We start from the raw sequence: 16,050 nt of genomic DNA on the forward strand, positions 1-16,050 counted from the left end.
AAAAAAAAAAAAAAAAAAAAACAAACCCGGAAGCCACCGGCTTCGAACCCATATTGCGTGTGGTGGGAGTTATGACATAAGGCAATTTTACCACCTAACCACGAAAATTATCATGGTAACCTCTTCGTATTGAATTTATATATAGTAAGATTAAAATTTAACTCCATTAACGACCCTGTAACGTCCGTTAACGTCCCGTGGGTTGTGGATTCGAATTCACCAAGAAATTAAAATATGATGTATTTTTAGACTAACTATAATTAAATGAAGTATTTTTCTTTCAATCAAAAAAGACGAGGTATTAAATGTCCAAATAAAAAATAGATGGAGTAATTTTCGGCTTTTTCCCCATTTGGGTTATGTATAATGTGTCCGGAGTCAAATTAATTAATAATATAAACAAACAAAATCTTTTTCACAATAAAAACTCAGCATTTGAATTAGCGGTTACATGAGTGGCCCAAACGCGTAATATCCAATAACCCATTATCAAGATGCGTAATAAATACATTGGTCCAATAAAGAATTCTTTCCAAACGGAACATAATTCTCTAAATAAGAAATATTAACTACTACTATAATTACTAAGATGTTGTATACCTTAAAAAAACGAATACCAATAATAATGGAAAATAAATATAAATTTATGTTTTCATACTCACGCAAATTAAGCCTTTAATAATTATGGGGAAAAAAACTTAAAAATACCTCATCTATTTTTTATTTGGACGTTTAATACCTCGTCTTTTTTGGTTGGAAGAAAAATACATCATTTAATTAAAAGATGCGATTTAATACCTAAACTAATAAATTTTGTTAGTTTCATATCTACGCTTTTTTGACAAAAATATAATTCCGTTTTTACCCTTACTATATCAAATAATAATTAATTTTAAATAATATGACATTAATTTATAAGTTTATTTGAATTATTATTTATTTTAATTACAATTTTGTTTTACAAAAAAATACAATCATCTTCATCAAACTCTAATTCATGTTTATTCTCCTCTCTCGCTTTCACAGACTTGGTCATATCATTTAACATAAAATAAAATTAATTTTAATTCAAATACACTTATAAATTAATTAAAATAAAATTAATTTTAATTCAAATAAACTTATAAATTAATGTCATATCATTTAAAATTAATTATTAATTGATATAGTAAGGGTAAAAATAGAAGTTTATTTAAATATTTAAAATAAAATTTTTAAAATAAAATTAATTCTAATTCAAATAAACTTATAAATTAATGTCATATCATTTAAAATTAATTATTAATTGATATAGTAAGGGTAAAAACAGAATTTTATTTAAATATTTAAAACAAAATTGTAATTAAAATAAATAATTTTAATTCAAATAAACTTATAAAGTAATGTCATATCATTTAAAATTAATTATTAATTGATATAGTAAGGGTAAAAACGGAATTTTATTTTTGTCAACAAATCGTAGGTATGAAACTAACAAAATTTATTAGTTTAGGTATTAAATCGCACGTTTTAATTAAATGATGTATTTTTCTTCCAACCAAAAAAGACGAGGTATTAAACGTCCAAATAAAAAATAGATGAGGTATTTTTAAGCTTTTTTCCCAATAATTATGTAAAATCAAAAATTAGCAAAATTTCATATATCACTAATGTTGAAAAAGGGAAACTATCCATATGTCCCAGTCACACAAATTAAGGCAATTCTAAATATGAAATGATAACAAATTAGCAAAATTATCGGATGCAATGTTTCCAAAACTAACAAAAAAATATTACACCAAATAACTCCTACTTACCATTCTTATTTGCTCATTTACTCGCAAATTAATTGGAAACTATACAACTATATATAATTCGTTCGGCGAATACAAGATATCGTAAAACAATATCAACGATAACCACTTTATACAGAAAATGGCTGTAAGTAATGGAATCATGAGTCTTGCTAACATAAAACCTTTCAAGACGAGTTGGAAGATCCAAGTGCAGATCGTTCATTTGTGGAGACAATATACGATTTACACTGGGAAAACCTTAGAAATGATTTTATCAAATGTTGAGGTGAGATTATATTCATTTACTCTAGTCTACTTATATTTGTTAAACCCATATATGATTACGTGACTAATAATATATTATTTGCTAACTATAGGGAACTCTAATCCGTGCCAAAGTTAAAAAAAAATCATGTCAACAAGTTCCATGAATGTGGTTTTTGAATTACTAAATATATATACATGAAGAGTCCAAAGTTAGAATGTGGCCTTTGTTAAACCCATTCTTGCGATGGCCTTGCAATGACGATTAATAAAAGTCAGGGACAGTCGTTGAGCAACGTTGGTTTGTATTTACCCTGACCATGTTTTTCACATGACCAGCTCTATGTTGCTTTATCAAGAGTTACTTCTAAAAAAGGGCTTAAGGTGCTAATCGTTGCTAAAGATGGGAAACTCAAAAAAAAAACCATGAATGTGGTGTTCAAAGAAGTTTTTCAAAACATATAGGCAATTTCTGAACACGGAGTAACTTATGTTACTTAGGTATGTATTTGTTTAAGTATAACACTGATTTGTAGAACTTATAGTTTACTTGATATTGCTTTAGCTTATTCTCGGTTGGCTGAATTACAGGTAGGTATTGGTGAAGGCGTGAGTGATGATTAAGGGTGGATTATGCCTTAAAGACGTGAAACCAAATTGTTTAAGTTGCTATACATTCTTTTAATATTTTTAAATCTCGGCAAACATTACACTATCTATCATGTCGAAATCTATATAGAATTTCAGCTGGATCTATAATTTCGGAAGATTTGTCTAAAATTGGTTTTACGCAGTTTTATAAGGAAATAATCTAGAATAAGAAATTTAATCCTACACATGTCACAGAGGCTTCAAGATTATTAATTTGAGAAACCTATTTGGATATTTCCTTAATCTAATTTGCATCTTAAACAAATTCCACAAAATTTAAAGGGATAATGAACCTGATAAATGATGGCGAACCTTGCTTTGGCGTTGATCGCGAACTGCCCATCTCAATTTGGATCCATTAATTACTTGCAGGAAAAATTGATTTATAAAAGATGAATGAAAACCTGATACAAATCAAAAACCCAGCTTAAATACAAATTAAGAAACTAAAATTGCTTACCTTGCACAATACATAGTGTTGATCTCACTGGCTTCTACGCAAATTATTGATGAACTTCCATGTCGCTTGATATTTCAATTGATAAAAGTAGCTAAAGTCGCAACAATCGAGAACCAGAGAAGCTCCCAAAGAGGAACATTGTAAAATCTATTTGATTTTTATTTTTGAAAAAAAAAACTAAGTGCAAGAGTAAACGAGATCAATTTGACTTCCACTGTCGCTTGATATTTGTTTATGTGGAAGAAGAAGGTAAAAGCGCCTCTTACAGTCGGACTGTCACCGGAATTTGTTTCGGTTTTTTTTCTGTGAGTTTGTATGGAAAAATTAAAATGCTTCTTGATTACTTTGTTTTATTGGGCATTAGAAAGAGATTTTTTTCCATATTGTACTTAATAATTAACTAGTTCGCCCTAAAAAGCTCCTAGGTTCGGGGTTCGAGACTCTCTTACGAACCATTCCTTCTGGCGCCGGTGAGACCTCTTATCGCCGGCGTCGGGGTGACAAACCTTCTTAACCTCTCTCGAATCTACATAAGCTTATTCCTGTTCTTTTATTCTAACTCGAAGTCTTTTTTTCCTCAAAATCCAATTACAATTTCCCAAGAAGCTGTCTTCTCAAAAGGTTACTTTACCGATAGAAGAGCACATCTCTGCTCTACAAGCTCCGATCTGAATCAGATCTCGGATGTGGTCCTGCTCGTGAACCCGATGACAGAAGCTTCCCAACAGTTCAGCTGCTACTCATCCTTTACATCCGAGCAAGATTTCCTCGCTACACCGTTTGGCTCTAGATCTGGACTAGCACCGGCACCACCATTGTTTCCTTCCCACTGGTTTTCATTGATGGCAGGAGCTTCTCTTGGACCATCAGGTGTGCCTTTTCCAGTGGGAACGCCGACAGCACACGGCGAGCTCAAAAGTTGGTGGATGGTTCCCTTAGATGCTTTACCGTCGCATGTCCCTCCATTCTTGAAAAATGGCGGCGGCATTTCCTCCCATCACCCACCACCAGCAACCCTATGGTTTGTTAGGATAGACCTTGCTTATCATTGTTGCCTATTAACGCCACTGTGGCCCATATCCAGGTCTGATTTCTTCATTGCTCTGCTTAGCCTTACTCAGAATCGTGTTTGCTGGATAATGGTGAGATTGGTCTCCCATTTGGTCATAGGAAAACTATCCTTAGAGAAGACTAGCTTATTCCTTTCTCGAAACCATATGGATACTACACTTTACTTTTCATTGGATGCAAACCTTTGTTGAATCTATGTGGAGCTTTACATTTCTCGAACATTATGTGCTGTGTTGCTTTCCAAGCCACTATCCTACTCCCTGACCTTGAACCGAGTTTGAACCCTCCCAGATCCGGTGTTGATAAGTCTATATCAAGCTCAACCTCTTTAGCACCCATTACCTCTGCTTGGTCAAGTCGAGTAACCCTCGGTAGTAGAACATTGGCGGCTTTAGATTGGCTTGTTAGATATGTGTATTGAGGCCAGTACTTTAACATTGGTCGGATGTTTGTAATGCTAACTATAAGTATGATCCTGCCCTGACCTCGGAGTTGAAACCGTTGCTTATGCCCATTGCTCCCATTCCCCACCTATCGCCACTAGATTGTAAGCTTGGTTCTGTTGATAAATCTCAAAGCCAAACCGACTACAAGCTTTGTGTGGATTTCCTTAACCTCCATGGCTTTGAGCTTCATTTGAGGGAGGATCCACCTGTTTTATTACGGTTTGATGCCCATTCTCTGCGAACCCCGATTGTAGCTTCAACTAGATTCAAGAGGTCTGTTTCTAGAAGATTAGAAGAATTTGCTCTTATATTTCTGATCCCTCCCCTGTTGGCGAGAAGCCCTCCACCTCTTCCCTTCGTGGAACACTTTTTTTCAAACTCGACTGCGTTATCCGCTAGAGCTGTTCATGATCACCTGTTGGTCAAAGATCTCGTGAAGCTTGGCTTCAAAGACGAATCCACATTGGTTCCAGTACTCTTCTCAAATATTTTAAAATTTGTTCAAGTTGAAAATCACTTTGTTAAGCCCATGGAACTCTTATCCTTTTGTTGCTTTGTTTGTATTATCTCTTGTTGTAAGAACTCACTTCCTTTTGAGATTTCAGCTTAAATGAAAGCTTTGGTTTGACAAAAAAAAAAAAAAAAAAAAAANAAAATTGTTAATTGTTAACCCGTAACTTTTATGTATGAGTTAAAAAATACAATAGATATAGATTATAGGATTTGTAGTGTAATTAATCCATTATATGTATATTAATCTTTTCCCCAAGAAAAAATTGTATCTTAATCCTATGCTCGGAGGATAACGGAGAGTACAATATGCATGTAATTTTCGAGTTGGAGTCGCTATAAAATTGATACAAGCCAACTATTTAAATAGTATAGAAGATGGAGAAAGTTATGATTTTCCTCAAACGAACAAACTATATTACATCCACAACAAATTTTCTATACTACACTCACAACACGTTTTCTACTCTCCTTTATTCTCTATAGACAAATTATAAACTTTGTCTAAATAATTATAAAGAATAACAGTTCTTTTCTTTAGAAAATAAACAACTTTGATCTAAAGCAATGATAATTATATTACTGAAAAATATTAGAAAAAATAAAACTTAGTTTTTGCAAACAATCACACACGTATGTGCGGACCCGGATCTAGTATAAAGTTAAGTGGTAATACATAATTTGGTTGTAAAAATTATATGAAATTAAGTGTGTATGTTCCAAACTTTTCCAACAGTATGATTAGGAGTGTTAAATTTATTTGGATTTAGTTTTAATTTGGGTAAGTTTTGTTTATAATAGGAGGTACAATAGCAAAATGAGTTTGTTGAATAATGATATTAAAGTAACCATAATTTGATTACAGTACCTAAGATAAATATATTTTTGAAAATGAAGTACTTAAAAATAATAAATTTAATTATAAAAAGAAGTCAAAACATAATATTTATTTTCATACTATTAAACTCGGGTTTGTGGACTTGTAACTTAAAACCAATTGCCAACAAGTGAATTAGCCCTAACCTCTTATATATTACTTACATCTCATCACATTTTCCAATGTGTGATCTTTCTCAACACGTCCTCTCAAGATAAATGGATCTTCTAGCCATTAATCTCGACAGAAACCAACATGGCTCCTCGAGATAATGTTTTTTAGCTATCTTGATGGAATTGAGCCTTCTATTGGGTCATCAATTAGTGGGGTGATCGGGCCTCTATACGGGCTAAATTAATTAACGGACTAGTATGTGTAGGCTCTGATACCATGTTAAATTTGGATTTTACTGTGGCTTCCAAATCAAAACCAATTGGCACAAATGGATTAGCCCTAACCCCTTATATATTAGTTAAGTCCCATCACATTTTCCAATGTGGAATCTTTCTCCACATATACCATTTAATATCTAATTTATCCCTACCCGCACGTTCATACATGGTAATGTTTGTAGACGTATTTGTTTAGTAGAGCATTCATAATCTCAATTTCGAGTGATCTAACCAATTTTGAATCTATATACATTTTTGAAGTATATTTTGGGTTTTACCTTTTTTGTACTTATTTAAAAATTTATTTACAAATAAACAATTTCTAAAAATAGCATTACTTCATATTTTGTTTCCTAAATATTTTACATTCCATTCGAACAAAAAATTACAGCAAAATCAATATGGAAACAGAAACTATGATATATTTAACAACACCTTCTATTGTGTTTTGAAGATATTCTATCTCTGAATCCTTTGCAAACAAAGAAAATAACAATTTGATTCATATTTTGTTTTCCAAAAACTATGAGCTTTGATTTTTAATGTAAAAATAACTTCGATTCACATTTATTTAATTATTATAATTAATATATATAAACTTAAAATTTTTTAATATATTATGAATATGTAAAATTAAAAAGTTTAAAATACTATATAATATGGTTATATAGTAGATGGGTTATAAAGAAAACATGTTGGAATTAATAAAACATCATTAAATTTGTGTTAACACGGGTTAGATACTTATTTTATTATTTGTTAACACTATTAACACAAGAAAATAAAGGGATATTTCCACAATAAGAAATGGAGACTGAAGATGAATGAAAAAAGTAGGCAAAAAGGTAAGTATATATAATCACTAGAATTTGCACCTTCGCAAGCGCGGGATTTTAATTGAAAACTTTTTCTATTAATATAAATTTTTGAACTCGAATATAATCATTCAAAGTTTTGAGGGTAAATCTTTATAGATATATATCATGTGGTAATATTAGGAAAACTTGTGACAACCCGTCCCGCGGACCCCACTAGCCCACTGCTAGCTGCCCCAACGAACCATCCGTGGACCCTGCTAGCCCACTGCTAGCCGTCCAAACGGACCCCAAGCTGGCCCTGCAGGGCATCGATCCTAACCCATCACTGTGGATATCCCAATCCACCAGTAGGTTATTGGTGCGCCAGGCGTTCCTCGAACCCTGGTCCTCACCCTTTAACAACCTTCCCACAGGACAAGCTGTCACCAATTGACCTGCAGATCAATTGGTGGCAACTTGTCCTGTGGGAAGGTTGTTAAAGGGTGGGGACCAGGGTTCGAGGAACGCCTGGCGCACCAATAACCTATTGTGGATTTGGATGAATAGTTCCATTTGCCTAGTGAGGGGTTAGGATCGATGCCCTGTAGGGCCAGCTTGGGGTCCGTTGGGACGGCTAGTGGTGGGCTAGTGGGGTCCACGGATGGTCCATTGGGGCAGCTAGCAGTGGGCTACTGGGTTCCGCGATTTTATGTGACAACCCGTCCCGCGGAACCCAGTAGCCCACTGCTAGCTGCCCCAACGGACCATCCGTGGACCCCACTCGCCTACCGCTAGCCGTCTCAACGGACTCCAAGCTGGCCCTGCAGGGCATCGATTCTAACCCATCACTGTGGAAATCCACATCCACCAGTAGGTTATTGGTGCGCCAGGCGTTCCTCGAACCCTGGTCCCCACCTTTTAACAACCTTCCCACAGGACAAGTTGCCACCAATTGACCTGCGATTTTTATGTGACAACCCGTCCCGCGGACCCCACTAGCCCACCGCTAGCTGCCCCAACAGCCAATCTGTGGACCCCACTAGCCCACCGCTAGCTGCCCCAACAGCCAATCTGTGGACCCCACTAGCCCACCGCTAGCTGCCCCAACAGCCAATCTGTGGACCCCACTAGCCCACCGCTAGCTGCCCCAACAGCCAATCTGTGGACCCCACTAGCCCACCGCTAGCTGCCCCAACAGCCAATCTGTGGACCCCACTAGCCCACCGCTAGCTGCCCCAACAGCCAATCTGTGGACCCCACTAGCCCACCGCTAGCTGCCCCAACAGCCAATCTGTGGACCCCACTAGCCCACCGCTAGCTGCCCCAACAGCCAATCTGTGGACCCCACTAGCCCACCGCTAGCTGCCCCAACAGCCAATCTGTGGACCCCACTAGCCCACCGCTAGCTGCCCCAACAGCCAATCTGTGGACCCCACTAGCCCACCGCTAGCTGCCCCAACAGCCAATCTGTGGACCCCACTAGCCCACCGCTAGCTGCCCCAACAGCCAATCTGTGGACCCCACTAGCCCACCGCTAGCTGCCCCAACAGCCAATCTGTGGACCCCACTAGCCCACCACTAGCCGTCCCAGCGGACTCCAAGCTGGCCCTGCAGGGCATCGATCCTAACCCATCACTGTGGAAATCCACATCCACCAGTAGGTTATTGGTGCGCCAGGCGTTCCTCGAACCCTGGTCCCCACCTTTTAACAACCTTCCCATAGGACAAGTTGCCACCAATTGACCTGCAGATCAATTGGTGGCAACTTGTCCTATGGGAAGGTTGTTAAAGGGTGGGGACCAGGGTGTCAGGAACGCCTGGCGCACCAATAACCTACTGGTAAATGTGGATTTCCACAGTGATGGGTTAGGATCGATGCCCTGCAGGGCCAGCTTGGAGTCCGCTGGGACGGCTAGTGGTGGGCTAGTGGGGTCCACGGATGGTCTGTTGGGGCAGCTAGCGGTGGGCTAGTGGGGTCCGCGGGACGGGTTGTCATAGTATTAATATGTTAACCTAAGAAAAAAACTAATATATGCATCTACTTTTCCTAATAGATTTTTTATTTAGTTTATATTTTCATCTTTGAATTATTTAAAATTCATATATTACCGTGCTTATAATATTCTATTGTTTCTTTACTTATGTCAAATTAATTTTCTTCTAATTTCTCAACCTTGATTGGTTGGTCATAAACTTTTTTTTTTTTTTTGCAAACATAATTGTTACCATTATTCATTCAATACCAAAGAGAGATAACGAATAGAAGCTCATCAACCTAATGGATGGATAAAATAGGTTAATCAATCACAAGCTTACAACAAACATAGATAGATAGATTGGAAAAACATAAATTGTTGTTGATGGATCCATATGAGCTCAAAGACTGTGACATCCTAATTTGTGGAAAAGGTATAAAAGAATTGATTTGGCCACATATATCACTAAAATGCACTTATTTTTTTCGGTCAAGGATCCTGACTCCTGAGAGAACTTTATGATCGGTGACCTTCCTCGAAGTGATTGTCGGAATTGTGCGAGTGATGACAAAACACAGAAAAATATCATTTGTAGATTTGTAGGGTCGGTAAACGAGTTTTTAAATCCTCCCAGACGCAACAAACCGGCTATCGAATATGGGTAGGTCCACAGGCCGGGGATAGATGTAGGGCCCACTTAAGAAGGTGGGCATATGGACTGAAAATGGACATGGGCTCACTAAGTAAGGTGGCGGTTGAGGCGTTACAGAGACAGAGCTACATCATGGTGTGTCAAAGATACTTCCACAAATACATTGGAAAATTTAACATTAGTTACTATCAAAAGATTTTGTGACGTTAGAAAAAGGTTTTTACTTTCATTGGTTGTCGGAGCAAGCCATTTTAAGATAGCAAAAAGATGTGAACATGTTCTCTCCACACAGGAGGAGGGTAGAACCGAGGTTCTTTCTATAGTGGAGAAGGTTGCACACAAGGTTATCTCCCAAGGGAAGAAGGTGGAGGAGGTTGGACGCAAGGTTATCTCCCCAAGAGGAAGGAAGGCGAAGCCTCCGTGGTGGAGGAGGTTGGACGCAAGGTTCTCTCTATAAGGGATGAGGGTGGAGCCGTGGTTTTCTCTATGGTGGTCATACATTATTGTGATGGTACATTATGTAATATATTATGTAATATATTTTTTATTCAAAAAAGCCAACAATTTTTGTAATTAAAAAACGATGCAGAAGTGAAACTAAAATAGTTGGCTTAATGTGTTCATTCATATAGACATTTTCTAGGTGGTGTTAAAAAATATATTTGTAACATAGAATATATTTATGGTTTTAAAAATACACTTTTAATAGTAACATGCATAAAATATTTGTAAATAGATATAAATCAGTGTATTATAGCAAAAATAAATTTTATAAATAACGTACAACAAATTTTAATATATTTTTTTAATTTAATTTATAAAACTTTAAACCTGCACATCGGGCGGGTCCTCATCTAGTATATATATAAAGTTACTTTTTCTCACATCAGCCACTTCTTCATTAATTTTGTGGGCCTTTACAGATTCTAATAAACCCTTTCAACATCCATTCAACTAAATTTCATCCAAAATCTATAGGCCCAACACTATTTTTAAACCCTATAGATTTAATTTTGTACTTTAAAATAAATTAAAAATATTCATTTAGTGTATATTTATGTTAATTATAAATAATAGAAAATTTAAATAAAAAAATATTTATGTAAAATAAATAAAGTATTACAATAAGAAAAATACTATAATTTTTTATTAGTGGTAATAATATAATTAAAATTTTCTATTAAACTGATCATAATTTAAAATTTCAAATGTATTATTGAGTATTAGAATGAAAGTAAAGTTTAAATTTAGGTTAGAATAAAAAATATGTAATTGTGTATTATTGAGTTTTAGAATAGAAGTAAAATTTAAATTTGAGGTAGAGTTTTTTTCTTAAATGCAATTGTGTATTATTGAGTTTTAGAATGGAAGTAAAATTTATTATGGTAGAATAAAAAAAATTCTGTAATTTTATTTATAAAATTTAAACAGGAAAAAATATTAAAAGTGATATATTATTTTATAACATGATCCAAAAAGAAAAAAATTTGATATTTCATAAATTGAATCAAATGCTTCTAATACAAATTTAAGTATTGAAAAATAGTAATTAAAGAGAAAATAGTTATAAGATATCTTGAAAATTATTTTACAGTCTAATATGTGTTATATGTGAGCCAATAGAATATGGAAAGAGTAGATGTCAAAAAGAGTGCATAATCAATAATGACGAAAAAATTATAGTTATAAGTATTTGAAAATCTTATTATATAAAATTTGATGTCAAAATTACTAATTAACAAGATCGTGACATGTGTCAATTGTATCATTCAGATGTTGACACATGTCAATTTTAAATTTATTAAAATTATAAAAAATAAAAATGTAAAAATTTAAAAACTACCATAAAAAGGTTTTATATAAAAGTAAAATAGAGAAAAGAAAACCTAATTTTATTTAAAGTATTTAAACAGTTTTAAAATTTAGAAAAAAATAATTATAAGAAAATTATATATATATATATATATATCATAAAATTCAAATATTGTTGAAAAAAAAACATAAAAAAATAGATTTTCTCATATTTTTTTCACCAATCAAATAATTTATTCAAAAAACTGCTATTGAAATATATAAGATAGGAGTATGTAAGATTAACATATGCGTTTTTGTAATTAAAAGTTTATCTCTTTACTTTTATATATTGTTTTTACTTACGGAAAGAACTAAATATATATTTTTTGTTAAATTTAATTTTATTTCAATAACTTTGAACTCATCTACACCTATTTTCTTTAACTAAAAGTGTATCTATTTACTGTTTTTTCCAATCAAACAATTAAAAGGAAATTTCTCGGTTAGCTGTCCAAACCGGAGGGAAAATATTTACAAAAGAAACTTTAGAGATAAGAGAACACAAAGCACAGTCAAGACAATCCGCCTTCGTATTTGATGCATGTGGGATCCAAGAGATGGAGAATAGTGGGCAAGACTCTAGCGAGTTAAACTCATCGAGCAAATTGGAGAAGGACGGCCAATATCCAGAAGACTGCACCATAGTGAGTAACTCAGCACAATATTCAAAAGATGATTGACGTAAAAAAAAAAAAAATAAATAGATCATCTCATATTTTTTTCACCAATCAAATAATTTATTCAAAAAGTCTGCTACTGTAATATATAAGATAAGAGTATGTAATATTAACATATGCGTTTTTTAACCATAAAAATATTAATGTGAAGAGACATATAATAGGTTATTTAAGGTGTTCATAAAGATAATTTGTTGGTAGTAGTAAAGACTAAAGAGTATATTTTAACAGGAAAATATATTTGTGTGTACAAATACATTTTTAGTGGTAATGTATATAGTAGATTTGTAAATGGATATACGTTAGTGTATTACAGAAAACAAAAAATAACTATTTTCTATAACTAAAAGTTTATCTCTTTTTTATTCAAAAAAAAAAAAGAAAAAAAAAGTTTATCTCTTTATTTTTATATATTGTTTTTAATTATGAAAAGAATTATATATATATTCTTTGTTAAATTTAATTTTATTTTAGTAACTTTGAACTCATCTACAACTATTTTCTTTAACTAAAAGTGCATCTATTTACTTTTTTTTAACCAAATAATAAATTAAAAATAAATTCCTCGGTTAGTTGTCCAAGCTGGAGGGAAGGGGTTTACAAAAGAAACGTCAGAGATAAGAGAACGCGAAGCACGGGCAAGACAATCTGCCTTCTTATTTGACGCATGGGAGATCTAAGAGATATAGAATAGTGGGAAGGACTCTAGGGAGTTAAATTCATTGAGCATGTGGGAGAAGGATGGCCAATCTTCAGGGACTGCACAATAGTGAGTACCTCAGCACAATCAGTTTCGAAATGTTGACAATCGATCCCTGCAACACGTATCCGCTCCATGACCGACAACAACGCTTCTAACTCCGAATGTAGGGGAGGGGCTCCGTTTTAGACACTTGGCCCCCAACAACAAGGTTCGCTCTTCACCAACGCAATACCACCAGCCCAATCCTGAATGCACATTGGTTGCTTTCCAAGAACCATTAATCTAACAACCAGGTGAAGAAACTTGGACATCCGAAGACGGAGACGGCACTGGCATGACCGCCGTAAAAGAGGGCGCCTCTTCCCAGGCTAACTTATCGCCCAAAGCCTGAGCAATTATATCATTCGCCTCGATCTCTAAATCTTGATTTTTTTATTTATTTATGACCTTCCAGAATTGTCCATAAATTTTATGGTAATTGAAGAGCTTGTTCAGAATCACCCTGTTGAGAGGCACCCCTCCAGAAAATAAAATTCAAATTCGAGTACACTGACTCATATAGAAAACCTTCTGATGAGACTAGAGTCGGAGATAAATCCCAAACTTCACACGAGCGAGGGCATTCAAAGAAAACATGATGAATAGTCTCAACCGCATAGTCGCACCATTTACACCAAATATCACATTGGACAACTCCGTGTACCATTTTATTTTTATAGATAAATTTTACTTATTAAAAATATTTATTTATATTTTTTTGTTAAATTTAATTTTATTTTAAAAACTCTAAACCTGCACATCGGGCGGGTCCTATTCTAGTAAATTAGTAAAACTTGAAAAGATAATAATAATAATACACAACTAAAATCTCTGACATCTCATTAATTGTGTGAAACGGATGAGTTTGTAGAAAAATAAATGATATACATTCTTAACTAGATTATTAGATTCCAAGTTGGGTTTAATAGTTTGGCCATATAATCATGGAAAGTGAGATAAGATAGGCACATTCATGAATTGGTTGTATATGGTATGTTGCAATTACTTCAATTGGAGCGGTTGCGGTCTGTATATAGTAGTAACGATACATGAATGGGTAAAGCAAGCTTGGTAAAGATGTTATAACGATATGATAATTTATTTTACCAACCAATTTATGAATGGGTAAAGCAAGCTTGGTAAAGATGTTATAACGATATGATATTTTATTTTACCTTTAAACTAAGCAATATTCATGAGATTCGGTATTTTCAAATTTATACGGAATAATATTATGTAAGTATCAACATCTATCGTAAATAATATAATACAATTAGATCAACAATCGATCAACATCAAAGTCTTTTAAAATGTTTTAATGAAATATGAATAAGAAATAAACTCTGTTAATGATAAAAGATATTAAAGTAGTCATCAATATCGTTTAGTTTTGTGACAACCCGTCCCGCGGACCCCACTAGCCCACCGCTAGCTGCCCCAACGGATCATCCGTGGACCACACTAGCCCACGGCTAGCCGTCCCAACGGACTCCAAGCTGGCGCTACAGGGCATCGATCCTAACCCATCACTGTGGAAATCCACATCCACCAGTAGGTTATTGGTGCGCCAGGCGTTCCTCGAACCCTGGTCTCCACCCTTTAACAACCTTCCCACAAGACAAATTGCCACCAATTGACCTGCAGATCAATTGGTGGCAACTTTTCCTGTGGGAAGGTTGTTAAAGGGTGAGGGCCAGGGTTCGAGGAACGCCTAGCGCACCAATAACCTAATGGTAGATGTGGATTTCCACAGTGATGGGTTAGGATCGATGCCCTGTAGCGCCAGCTTGGAGTCCGTTGGGACGGCTAGCGGTGGGCTGTGGGGTCCACGGATGGTCTGTTGGGGCAGCTAGCGGTGGGCTAGTGGGGTCCGCAGGACGGGTTGTCACATAAAAATTAGGTTATTGGTGCGCCAGGCGTTCCTGGAACCCTAGTCCCTACCCTTTAACAACCTTCCCACAGGACAAGCTGTCACCAATTGATCTGCAGGTCAATTGGTGGTAACTTGTCCTGTGGGAAGGTTGTTAAAGGGTGGGGACCAGGGTTCGAGGAACGCCTGGTGCACCAATAACCTATTGGTGGATGTGGATTTCCATCCTGATGGGTTAGGATCGATGCCCTGCAGGGCTAGCTTGGAGTCCGTTGGGACGGCTAGCGGTGGGCTAGTGTGGTCCACGGATGGTCCGTTGGGGCAGCTAGCGGTGGGCTAGTGGGATCCGTGGGACGGGTTGTCACAAATACATATTCCCAACTAAAAAGGGAGAAAGTATGAGAAAATTTTTGTTTAAAAGAATAAGAGAAAATTATCTTCCCATTAAAAAAAACTAATTAAATAAAGTTGAAAGTAGTGTTTTTGAATAAATTATTTAATTATAAGACGATCTATGTTTATATTAAAATGAGTATTTACAAAATTTTAGAATTAATAATTAACTGTATATTATCTTTAATCCCTTTTTTTTAGAATTAATAATTTAAAATTAAAATAAGTAAATATTATTATAATTTCAAATTTTATGAAATATATTTATAATCTCCTTATTATCTTTTGATAATATTATAATTTAAAATAAGTAAATAATGTAATTTTTGATAATTATCTTTTAACATTATGAATATTTTATAAAAAAAATATTTTATTTTTGTTGTAATCATATATCTCTTATTAAATATTAACTTTTACAAATATCAAAATTTGAAATTGATAATTTAACACATGTCAAAATCTTGTTAATGACTAACTTTCAAAACTCAACTTAATATAATAAGATATATACATAGTTGAGAATGGTTTAAAAGAAACATCACTTTTTACCTTACTTTTAAGGGACAATTAGGTGCTTCCCCACGCAACGCGTGGGTTGTGGTGTAGTTGGCACTTTCTTGTTTTTTTTTTTGGTCTTTTT

The sequence above is a fragment of the Camelina sativa genome, chromosome 15 (genome assembly GCF_000633955.1).
Source record: "Camelina sativa cultivar DH55 chromosome 15, Cs, whole genome shotgun sequence".
Taxonomy (NCBI): domain Eukaryota; kingdom Viridiplantae; phylum Streptophyta; class Magnoliopsida; order Brassicales; family Brassicaceae; genus Camelina; species Camelina sativa.